The sequence below is a fragment of the Macaca thibetana genome, chromosome 4 (assembly GCF_024542745.1).
Source record: "Macaca thibetana thibetana isolate TM-01 chromosome 4, ASM2454274v1, whole genome shotgun sequence".
In the NCBI taxonomy this organism is placed as follows: Eukaryota; Metazoa; Chordata; class Mammalia; order Primates; family Cercopithecidae; genus Macaca; species Macaca thibetana.
Window position 1 is genome coordinate 149120283 of NC_065581.1, and position 12885 is coordinate 149133167.

Sequence of the window (12885 nt, forward strand, 5' to 3'; positions counted from 1 at the left end):
AAAAACAATATGAGTTGAAAACATAAAGAATCTTTCTTCCTGTGCAATTTTGAGAAAAAAATTAGTCAAGAAAAATATATATAGTAAAAATGCACTTGCATGTATGAATGTTATCAAAGATGGTTGATATGCTCATCAGAGGCCCACATATTCTGATCTCAGAGTCCTTAAAATGAGGGGGTTTGGAAGATGGGATTTTATAAGTGATGGTGCAGGCACTGAAGTTGGCAGGAATATGGGTTGGATAGTGGCCCGGAAGCAAAAAGAGGGCTGAGCAGGTGATACAAATTGCAATTAGGAGCTGCAAATTCTAATCCGTGAGCAAATTCACAAAAATATAAAAACTCAGAGATGTCAAGATTTCTATTGATGACATAACATTTTAAATGCCACAAAGAGTTGTTAATGTTATCTTATTCACTCACCTATCAAAAAATCATAAAATATACAGTCTGCCATGCTTTACTTATAAAATCTGAAAGTCAATCATAGTACCTAAAATCAACCTATGTAATGGTTAAATATGAACACTGTATTTATTACACAAAATTTGATGTGACATTCTCAAATCCACATTTGATATTCACTAGATATATAAGACTCCAAGGTTCTCCAGCTTCCTTACCTTCAGATATTTTATTAGATTACAACCTTATATGACAGATAGCAATAATAGCAAACAACATCAAATAAAAACTAGCTTACAAAAATACTGCTAGACTAATGCTCCAATCTCTAAAAGTTAGGTAACGTACCTGAAACTCACTCTTGCCCAGGGACTTCTATTTCCACTGCCCCATTCTAATCTAAAACACCATTTTCAAGGCCAGGTGCAGTGGCTCACACCTGTAATCCCAGCACTTTGGGAGGCCGAGGCAGGTGGATCACTTGAGGTCACACGTTCGAGGCCAGCCTGGCCAACATGGTGAAACCCTATCTCTATTAAAATACAAAAATCAGTTGGGCGTGGTGGTGGGCACCTGTAGTCCCAGCTACTTGGGAGGTTGAGGCAGGGGAACTGCTTGAACCCATGAGGTGGAGGCTGCAGTGAGCCAAGATAGTGCCACTGCATTCCTTCCTGGGTGACAGAGTGAGACTTCGTCTCAAAAAATAATAATAAAAAATTAAAAATTAAAAAAAACATTTTCTTAACCGATCTCTCAGTGGCCATGGGCTCCCTCAGTATGCTCTCCATATTAGAGCCATAGTAAAAACACACATCTAATTAGGTCACTTGTAAAAATCCTTCTAGACTTAGCCTCTCATTGCCCTTGTCAAAGATTTGACGTTTTATCCGGGCCTACAAAACAACATGATCTAGCTCCTATTCTCTAAGCTTCAACACTTACAGCCCACAAGCCTTCTCTCAGCTTCTCAACAGTACTTTGCGGGGCAGATGTCAAAGGGAAACATCATAGGCAATAAAGGTACACGAATGTAGCAACACTTTCAACCTTACCTACCTGTGAGTGGGGGAACACTACGCTTTAGATAAAAAGCCATAAGTCCTAATGCTGGTTCTTTGTGCAAATCAAATTCCTTATCTCAATGTCCTCACCTTCAAAGAAAGGAGACTCGCTAAAAAGAGTCCTATTTGAATCTTCAAGCTGTCTGATTTCATAACTCTTTCACCACTTATTTTACATGGAGATTCCAGATTCAAAAGTTCTACCCTAATCTCTAAACTGATTTGGTGCATCAACACTAACTTCAAATATTGCCTTTTTAATTCAGGGTCTCCACCAGGCATTTGGGCTCTTTTGGAAAAACAGTTTCTCCAATAAAGTCTAGATACCCTTTCGACAGTCATCCTTTGGTTCACCTTTGTTAAAAGTGTTATGTACTTCACTATTCAAACACCATTCTGTTTTGAAAGCTCTGTCTCAGACTCAAGTTATTTATCCTACTAAAGTAGCCTTTGAATAGGTTAGTGTTCTCTTAGTACTGGCAGGGAAATAATTTAGAAGATCATAATCCTAAAAATGCAGAGTCAGTCTGGTAAAGACACACTGTCTATTTGATTTCCTGTCATACGTACTGGAAGAATAAATTAGTATATAGAAATGGCTTATAATACTCTGAAATTTTGCAGCGATGAAAACATATACTTAAGCTATTAATTATTTTAAAAATTCCTGATTTAAAATTTTAGAAATCACCAAGTAACTTAAATTGTGTCAAACAGCTAATAATATCACCCACACCTTCAAATTCTGAACCAAATGTATAATTACTCCAAAATGTCCTGCCAGGCAAAATATATTTTGAGAACTTTGTTGACTTACTGTCCACTTGAATTTATCCATGGATTATGCACCTGTCTTATAGTAAAGAAAGAAAATGTAGAAAACACATGGAATGGGCTAAGAATCCAAACATCTAGGAAAGTCTAAAAAGAATGGTCAATTCTCATCACTTAAATGTTTAGTATATTTCTAGAGATTGAAAACACAAGACTGACTTTTCAGAATAAGCTGTAACTTACAAATTGATATCATGTAATACATATATTTTAAAAACATTTCTTTGGCTAGATCCTTATTTTCCCTGTTACGCTTTACTTTTGACTTAGAGAAATGACTACCTGTAACCCATTCAAAATATGGGTTTAAAAAGTCAGTACACTCACATATTATCTGAATAACAAACAGTATTTTGTTTGATTACTTATCTCCTATAGAGAAAAACAAAAATTTTCTCAAAAAACCATTTTAGTTATTAGTGACTTTGTTATACAAAGCATCCAACTTTTAGTCATTTCTTAACCAAAAAAAAAAGGATGCTCTAAAAAAATAAACTGTTATCATAGTAATACCTCTATTAATTAACACATCCACACGAATACAATGAAAATCAATATTCACAATGATGATCCTAATGCACTGCAAGACTGAGTAGTACCAGCAAAGGAATATAAATTAACTATAATTTTAGGATCACAGTTGTCTATCACTGAATTCAAATGCTCCAAAAAGTAGACAATCTTTGGATGGCATGTATGGCAAACTGCAATGAAAACAAATGCTACAATATTTTCTATTTTGCTTTTTATCTTTTTGTAAGGATTTTTAAAAATATGATGTGTTTTGGAATAGATTATGCTTGGTGCAACATTCAAAATGTAAAGGCTGGCATACAATGAAAACTAAGTCTCCCTCCCACCCCTGTCCCCAATTTACTCAATGAGATGCAAGTACTCTTACTAGTTTGTCTATCCTTATACAAGGAATATGAGATATTCTGTGCTACCTATGTATCAATTATGTATTTTACACAAATGCTGTATACCATCTACTCTATTCTATATACTTTTTTTTTTCTACTAAATATATTCTGGATGTCTTTCATAGTCCATAACAAGGTGCCTACACCTTTTTTTTTTTTTTTTTTTTTTTTTTTTGAGATGGAGTCTTGCTCTGTCGCCAGGCTGGAGTGCAGTGGCACGATCTCAGCTCCCTACAACCTCCACCTCCCGGGTTCAAGTGATTCCCCTGCTTGCCTCCACTTTTTTAATGACTGCTAATGTAACTAGTTCTTATGAATGAATATTTGAGCAGTTCCTTCTTCTGCTATTACAAATAATGGTATAATCAATAACCCTGTATATACATCATTTGCACATATGCAACTGTATCTGTAATATAAATTCTTAGAGATATAATTCTTGGGTGACTGTGCATTTGACATTTTTAAAGTTTATATTAAAGTATTGTAACAGTTTCTATTTGCAATCTCTCATTACAAATAAAGCTACATCCTTGCATAGGTTTAAGGTCATTTATAATTCTTTATCCATTATTCAACTGGGTTATTGTTTTGCTTTAAATACTTTTTAAAATAAACTTTTTATAACTTTTTATATATTAAGACTATTAGCTCCATTACATGAGCTGGAAATGTTTCTCCCAGTTTGTCATTTATCTTTTTTTTTTTTTTTTCCTTTTTTGAGATGGACTCTCGCTCTGTTGCCCAGGCTGGAGTACAGTGGCAGGGTCTCAGTTCATTGCAACCTCTGCCTCCCGGATTCAAGCAATTTCCCTGCCTCAGACTCCCAAGTAGCTGGGATTACAGGCACATGCCACCACACCCAGTTAATTTTTGTATTTTTAGTAGAGTTGGGATTTTACCGTGTTGGCCAGGCTGATCTCAAACTCCTGATCTCAAGGTGATCTGCCCACCGTGGCCTCCCAAAGTGCTAGGATTACAGGTGTGAGCCACCTTGTCTGGTCCCAGTTTGTCATTTATCTTTAACTTTACTTGTATTTTTCTTTATATGTAGTTTTTTTTTTTTTTTTTAAATGTTGTCAGATTCATACATCTTTTCTTTTATAGTTCTGGGTTTCAGGTCGTACTTCAAAGGCTTTCTGACTACATGATTAAAAAATATATATATAAAAAATATCCCCCTACATTTTCTACTAGTAGTTTTATAATTTATGTTTTAATCCATAGACCTTTGATCTCTGTAGAATTTATTTAGGTATTAGGTGGGAGGTAGGGCATAACTGTATTTTTTTAGATGGCTATTCATAGGCCAAACACTACTTATTGAACAATCTGTCTTCCATTGATCTGAAATGCTATCTTTTTCATACATTAAATTTCCCAGTCTTTTTGGGTCTATTTCTGAACTTTCTATTCAGTTTGAATACCATGAACTTAAACAATGTAGATCAAAAAGATTTATAGCATACTTAAGTTTAAGAAACGTAAGTTATATCATAACTATAGGAAACTATAAGATACAGATAAAGTATTTCCTCTAGATTTATTCCTATTTAATTCATTTAACAATAATTTATTTAACCTTCTCTTCCCCTGGCACATACTTTCTTTTTTTAAGGAGAAAGTTTCAAGTGGCCAGCTAAGAATTTCTCTGGCTTTAATCGAAAGGGATTTCTTTCACCCATTTTGAGTAAAGTGACTCCAGTTATTTACTTATTGTCATGGAGCTTCTGAGAAATTCGTTCTTACCCCTTTTATCTGAAGTTGGGAGGTCAAAGTATGATAAAATCTATTTAGCAAGCTGTCTAAAAATAACAGGTTGACGCCACCTACTCAAAAAGTACATAGCCACCATTGTTCTGCAGCCTAGATAACTTTTTATTTGCTTGATTCCCTTTTAACCACATACTGGACTTAAATCTCAGGTTATCTATATTCCTTTATCAAATCCCCAGGGACTCTCCCTGCCTTAAACTGCCCACCACACCCAGCACACAAAGCATGAAAGTCTTTTTTTCATCAGTATTAACTGTAACCATAATAAACAAGTCAGGCTGTGGGACATATGGCTGGTAACTGTGCACATGCTAACTGTGATAGGAAAACGAGGAGGACATCCTTTTACTTCTGTGGTGCTCTCCAGAAGTAAGTAAGGGAAGATTTCTGCCTGGCACAGTGCTCTGTACAAACATTAGACTGCATACCAAATTGAAATAGTGACCAACGACAAAACGAGTGCTTGCTGCTCTCAAATACCATCACATAAATGTTAAAAGAAGTTCAGAAAGTATCAAAAATTTGGTTTCATTAGTTTACAATTTTGAGCTAAATTACTGTTAAAAATAAAATGGTAAGTAAAAACTAAAAAAAAAAATGAATTGGTAAGCATCTGGAAATGAACAATTCAAAAAATGAAACAAACTATTTTTTACTTTATGGGACAGAAGATACAAATTTGATTTTCAGATCACTGGGGATACTTTAAAGAAAACTCTAAAATGTTAAGAGGAGATTATGTAACTTTGGTAAATAAACAAATATTAGGTAAGAGATGAAAAGAAAACAATCTCAAGAATAATCAATAAGATGACAATAGCAGGACAGGACTTCTAATGAAATAATACAGGACCCATTTTAACCTCTTAAATAAGTATGAAACTTGTAGATGTACCCTGAAGTAAGGATGTGGCCAATCTTCTTAATAAGAGATAATAAAGAACAGAAAAATTTTGCGTTTTGAAAATCAGCATTTCTTCTTACCATCAATTTAATGTTGGTTTTTTTCAGCATTTCACAGTGTAGAGTTACTGAACTCAGATCTTATGATCTGACAAAATTTATGATAAGGGAAACACTTTGTTGCCCATTCTTTTTATCATATCTCACCTTTCTAAACAAATTCTTTTGGGGACATTTAACAGTACGCAATTATCAATTGTCCTCTGTTGAGGACAACTGTCCAACTTCTCACTGCAGAGTGAGAAGAAGAGTTTAAAGAAGCTTTCAATCTATTATAATGCTTCAAGACAGAAACTAGAAGTTCTTATGTCCTGTAACTTTGCTCATATATTATATTTAAGAGGCATTCCATTTCTCATGCATCAATCTGATGTACGAATCAAATCTATAACTGGCACATAATACATTCTCTAATTGAGCCCTTTTCCCTCAGATCACTTCTTCACTGCTGGCAACCGGCACATTTCAGAACAAATCTAGTAACTTTCAATGCCATCAACCTAAGATCCCTTGTTTGAAAATGTCTGTTTTTGAACTATGTGCCAAACAGAACTCTCATTCTCCTATCATGCATATTTGTGGCTGGGATGTGGTGAACTAACTCAAAGTTGTCAGGGACAAATACCATTGGCTCACCACTCCTGGTTTACTTCCTGCTATCACACCCAGTCCCCTTAGGGAGTTTGTTACTGGTGTGAAGTCTAACAAACAGTTGTCCCAAAGTCTGGTGTGGATTACAAACAAACTCTAAGAGTCCGTTTACTAACTCATTAAAACTCAAAGTTAATTTAAATACACCTAAATATTTGAATTCTAAACTTAGAGTTATATATTTAAAGTAATATAGAAAACCAGGAGAAACAAATTTAATAGAGTTAGCAACTCAGTATATATGAATGAAAGTTGGTGTTCTCCTTTTACACTTTTTTTTTTTTTTTCAGACTGAGTCTCGCTCTGCTGTCAGGCTGGAGTGCAGTGGCACAATCTCAGCTCACTGCAACCTCTGCCTCCCGGGTTCAAGAGATTCCCCTGCTTTAGTCTCCCAAGTTGCTGGGACTACAGGCATGCACCATCACGTCCAGCTAATTTTTTGTATTTTAGTAGAGACGAGGTTTCACCATGTTGGCCAGGATGGTCTTGATCTCCTGACATCGTGATCTGTCCGCCTTGGCCTCCCAAAGTGCTGGGATACAGGTGTGAGCCATCGCGCCTGGCCTCCTTTTACACTTTAATATTGTAAGAAGAATATGTTTGTTTTCATACTATCTGTTATAAAAAGAATTCCAATTATATAAATTCCCAGGATATCCAAATATCTGACTGCAGAATACCCGGCACCACCAATACATGAACTCTGAATATCCTCATTACAAAAATATAAATGATTGTATTTATTTGGCAATGAGTGTGAAAAATGATAAAGCTCCTAATCTTTGTAAGTTTTTTCTCAAGTCATAAAAAGGTTTAAGGCATTCTACTCACACCTGTTCTTTATTACAAAGCATTACAAATATTTTGCTAATTGATATAGATTAAAATCTAACAGAGAAAACACAACACAACCAAACACTACTACAAATTTGACAATGTTGCAATAAATGACGGTCCTAATTTTTCCTGATTTGATTATAATAAAATGAATTACTATAGCTAATTTTGTTGACTGAATAACTTACTTCCTAGGCTTATCCATAAAACAATCACGTATTTTTAAAATTATACATCAGACAACCAAAATGCAAAAAAAAAAAAAAAAAAGGAATGCAACAAAATATTAAATTGACAGCAATAAAAAATGGCACACTCTCATTTCTTAACTATAGCTAACAAGGACAGTGTGACTTGGAAGTTTTCATAGAATTAAAAAAAAATTTTAAGTAATAGAACTAATTCAACCTGAACAAAAACAATTAAAGAGGTGGGAAAGGCTGGGCCCGGTGGCTCAAGCCTGTAATCCCAGCACTTTGGGAGGCCCAGGTGGGCGGATCACAAGGTCAAGAAATCAAGACCATCCTGGTCAACATGGTGAAACCTTGTCTCTACTAAAAATACAAAAAAAAAAAAAATTAGCTGGGTGTGGTGGCGCGTGCCTATAATCCCAGCTACTTGAGAGGTTGAGGCAGAATCACTTGAACCTGGGAGTCGGAGGTTGCAGTGAGCTGAAATCGCACCACTGCACTCCAGTCTCGCGACAGAGCAAGACTCCATCTCAAAAACAAAAACAAAAGAGGTGGGAAAGTGTAGTACTATCTCTTTTAATATGATCTATGTTTCTTAAAATTCCTTTATTTTAATATTATTTCTAAATATTATTCAGAATAATAAAATCCTATCTCCAGGAATTTCCTAGTAACAGCAAAAGGACAGAATCATAGTCTTCTTCCATATAAGACACAAACCATAATGTCTATAATTGTATCCATCAAATTTTCCCACCATGAAACACAGAGACTAGTTAATCCAGATCTTTGGATTTTATTTAGGAATTTGCTTGATTTCCATGTATTCAGACAGACATATATGTGAAGAAACTGGGACAGATGTAAAGAAGGCATTAGAACACGAAAATAACTTTTAGAACTGATAAATACAGAACCTTACATCTTCAGTCTGAACCAGACAGTTCATAAGAAACAAAAAGAAACAAGAAAAGCAGTGCCAAATTCTACTTTTCAAGGTTGGAAGAACACTATTAATGTATTTCACTGCTTCCTGTTTATCTCAGCCACTGCCATCGACCCCTTTAAGCTATCATTCTATCAAGATGCCCAGCTCGCTGAAGACATTCCTGACTCTAAGGAAAAAACACAGTTTTTGCCACATACTATAAATCAAGTATCTTATTTTCCTGTATATGTTTATTTTCAGATGCTAACACATTTCAACCAAATAATCAGAAGTAAATTATAAACTCATTTAACATGTTTTAGGAGTGAAACATGAATTTAAGAGCAGAACCAGCATTGATGATATATAAAATAATTAAATGTAAAATATGAAACCTGAAAGAGGTGCTTTCAAGTTTGAGTATATGTGGTTTTTGTTTTCATGTTATTAATTTTTTTTCCAACTTGAAATCTCTACTACCTTTTCCTAAATATATGCCGAGTAACAACTTTTTTAAGTTAAAAAAAAAAAAGCAAAAATAGAAATCAATCAAATAGTTTATGGTGTTTTGTCTTTTACAATTACATTACTAAATTTGGTGCCACAAATTCTCAAAAATAAAATGGAACTGTGAACTATACTAAATTAGTTTCATATTTTAGAAAGAGTACCCATTTAGTTCCTACAAAAAAGTGGTTTTGTAAATATCAAAGGAGTAAGATCCTAATAACAATTACATTTGTTATCATGTACAAATCAGCTATTAAATGAAACTGAGAAGTAACAAATCTGTTTTTGAGTTTTCATCTAAGTAACTTCATCAAAATTTCCCTGAAATAGGAATTCCTATATATTTTCTAGACTAGAAACATCTCACATCTACAGTGTGTGTGTGTGTGTGTGTGTGTGTGTGTGTGTGTGTGTGTTTTTTGGCAGAAAATGATTTACTGAAATAAGACTCTATGTAAGGATTTTCAGTAATTAAATGCTTATCATAATCCTCGACTGGAAACATTCTCCTGTTGGAAAAAAGGAAAAAAAAAGGAAAGAAAATGTGGTACTAGTTTTTATCACATAAGAAACAAAGTAACCTTTTCTTGAATTCAAATGTTGAATATAAACTTCTGTTAATGATTTGCACGAACCTTTGCAAGTAAACCTAGAATTAGAAATTCTATAAAAATAATGGTCACCTAATTCCACTAGAGAAAGGAAGGTCATCAAAAGAAATTAATGAAACATTCTCTACCGTCATTCACAAGGGTGCCAAGTTTTTCTTGAATATACAACGACTTGGAGTCCCACTGGAAAGTTGGGAAAAGAACAATGTAAGTAATTTACTGAATCTCAATGAGTTATTTTAAACAATGGAGTCTTTCTTAGATAGATGATAGCTGCAGATAACACATAAAATGCCCTAGAGAGAGTGAACATGTCACAAACTGAAAGAAAATATCTGCAACACATATAACTAATGAAAATCAATATCCAAAATATGTAAGAATACTAAAAAAAACACACCACCAAAAAAAGAAAAAAAAATCTGGCAAAAAGTGGGCAAAGGTACAAACAGGTATTTGAGAGAGAAGTAAACACAAAAAAACACAATCAACATATAAAAATATGCTCACCATCATTAGAATCAGTCTCATACAAATACAATAAAATGAGACAGCATTTTACAACTACTGGCTGGCAAACCTTGAAGTTTAGGTGATACCAAGTGTGTGTACCCTTATGCCCTGCTGGTAAAAACACAAAACAATTTAGAAAATAATTTGGAATTAGCAGTAAAGCAGAAAAATATATATACTTAATATTCCACTCCTAGGTATACTTCCTAGAAAGATTCTTTTGCATGTAGCCAGGAAACATGTACAAGAATGTTCAGAGCAGTATTATTTTGGATAGCTAAATATCCATTACAGATAAAAAAAATTCTGATAAACTTATACCATTGTAAACTACAGGGCAGTGAAAAATGAATAAACAGCCCCACATATCAGTACGGACAAATCTCAAAAACACAATGTTACATCAAAAAAGTATGTTGCAGAAGCAGATACACACAGTATAATTCCTTTTAAATACAGAATTTAAAAACATGCAAGAAAAACATTATTGTGGGTGGGATGCAGAGTGGTATACTTTCTAGAAGGACAGAGGGAATAAGAGACTCAGTATAATTAACTACATGAGGAAACACAGGGAATGCCGTCAGGGAGATGGCATAGGGGTTTCAAAAAGAATGGTAATGTTAAGTTTCTTTTGCTAGGTAGCAGATACACATACATGTGTTCAGTAAATTAATATTCCTCACCTTTAGTATAAAAGAATGCTATATACTATACACATATCCAAGTTTTCCCAATTTTAAATATTGAAAAAAATGGGTACTTGTTCTTGAAAATTGTGGAAACCAGCAATGTAAGGCAGAAAGGAGAGGTGTGATGTGCCCAGAAGAGCAAAGGAGGTGCTCCCACTCTGAGAAAGTATATTAACGAAGTGATGTGTAACTGCTACCACAGCATTTCAGCTAGTTTATAAGGGATGGAACATAAGCATAAGTTGATGGCTTTAGGTAACAATGAAAGGAAATTAAACAAAAGAGGAATACTTTCAAATACCTGAGAGCATGCACTGGTGGAAAAATGCCAAAGTAGCCTTTGAAACTGGTGTCCATAGGAGGGCAGCATTCAACTCTCCGCTCTGCCACCTACTGGCTTTATGAACCTGTGGAATTCCTTAACCTCCTGGGCTTCAGTTTCCTTACAAAATACAGTGGTAATATCTATCACATAAGTCTCTTCTGGATCAAATAAGAAAAGCAAAACACCTGACACAGGGGAGACTCTCAGTAAACACAAGTCCAATCTGAAGACAAAGTTGAATCAGACCTAACTATCATGATAATCATGGAATGCTATTTTTAAAATGAGGGGCAGAAGACTCAAGTGCTGTACTAGGTCTCAAAGACACAACTTTCATACAAATGGCCCTCACCTTGAAGAAGATGTCTTAATATTAGTATTTATAATGCCTTTTAAGCAAAAAACTGTCTAATTCCTATTTCTCTCTTTCCTCCCATGACAAGAAAGATCTAAAGAACCATAGCTCATAACATGACCCACATGTGTAATTTGCAAATCAAAAAACTAGATTGTAAAGTGGCATAAAGTAAAACAAACAAAGTTTAAAAACTGGAAGTGCTCTTTACTGTCTTATAAAATGTTTTTTAAAATTCTGATAAACTTATGAAAAACCACAAGTAAAATGCATTTTGAAAGCACTTCAATATCATTACACTGTAGTATACAATGTATATTAAAATGCACAAGAATTTTGTGGTATCAACACTGAAAGTTAAAAAAAAAGTATACAAATAGGTGGATTTCAAATATAATTATTCTTAATACTGCTTTGGAGTCAGCTTTAGACTGTATTATTCAAAATATAATAATTGTATTATCCAAATTCTACACAAGAGTTTAATCATCATTTGTACCAAATAACACAGAATTTATTCTTTAAGTTAATTACCCACAAATTGTTACTAGTAGACTGAGAGACTTTTTTCTCCCAAAAAACCCCACACTTTGGTAAGGTCAGTTACTTCCCATAGGCTCCAAAACTCTTAACATTTCCCCCCAATATTCTTCTATTAGAATTTTTGCCAAATAACTCTTTATCCTTTTTTCTGTATTTTTAATAGCTGTGCTATAAAACATAAGAATACATCTTTTTTTGTAGTTGCATTATTTTGTCATTTTCTAAGTCATGTATGATCAAAATATCATTTACTAAATTAATCTTTAAAAGTTTTACTCTGCTGCAATTATACAAATCCTACTGGTCACAAAACTAATAATGCAATTATAAACTAACACTTACCAATGTGAGAAATCAAGATTCATGGGGAAATCAAACCAAAAGTAGGACTGAAAAAATATTCACTATCTATTCTTACTCTCTCAACATCATAGCTGTAATCAAGGGCATTCCCCTGCCATATTTAACTCATGCTAAATATACAATTCTATACAAATATAAATACTACAAAATGAAGTTCTACATGTACCCCATTAGTAAGAATTCATATATTAGTAATAATTCAAAAGTCTCCCAAAACATTGAGAAGTTTTTAGTTACACCACTCTGCCTTTTAATCATTATAACAGGCCATGATGTCCTAAAAAATAAGCATGTTTGACATGTCTTCAAAATAAAAACAAATACATTGACATTCACACTATTTGCTTTTCAATTAGCTTCTTTTTTAATTAGCAAATTCTGAACTAGCCCATTTTAGAACTG

General features: G+C 33.9%; 1 protein-coding gene across 2 annotated transcripts in view; it reads right to left on the minus strand.

Moving 5' to 3' along the window:
• Positions 1-12885, minus strand: part of NT5DC1 (5'-nucleotidase domain containing 1) — a 147759-nt gene that overhangs the window by 98238 nt on the left and 36636 nt on the right. The gene's annotated exons all lie outside the window — the stretch shown is intronic.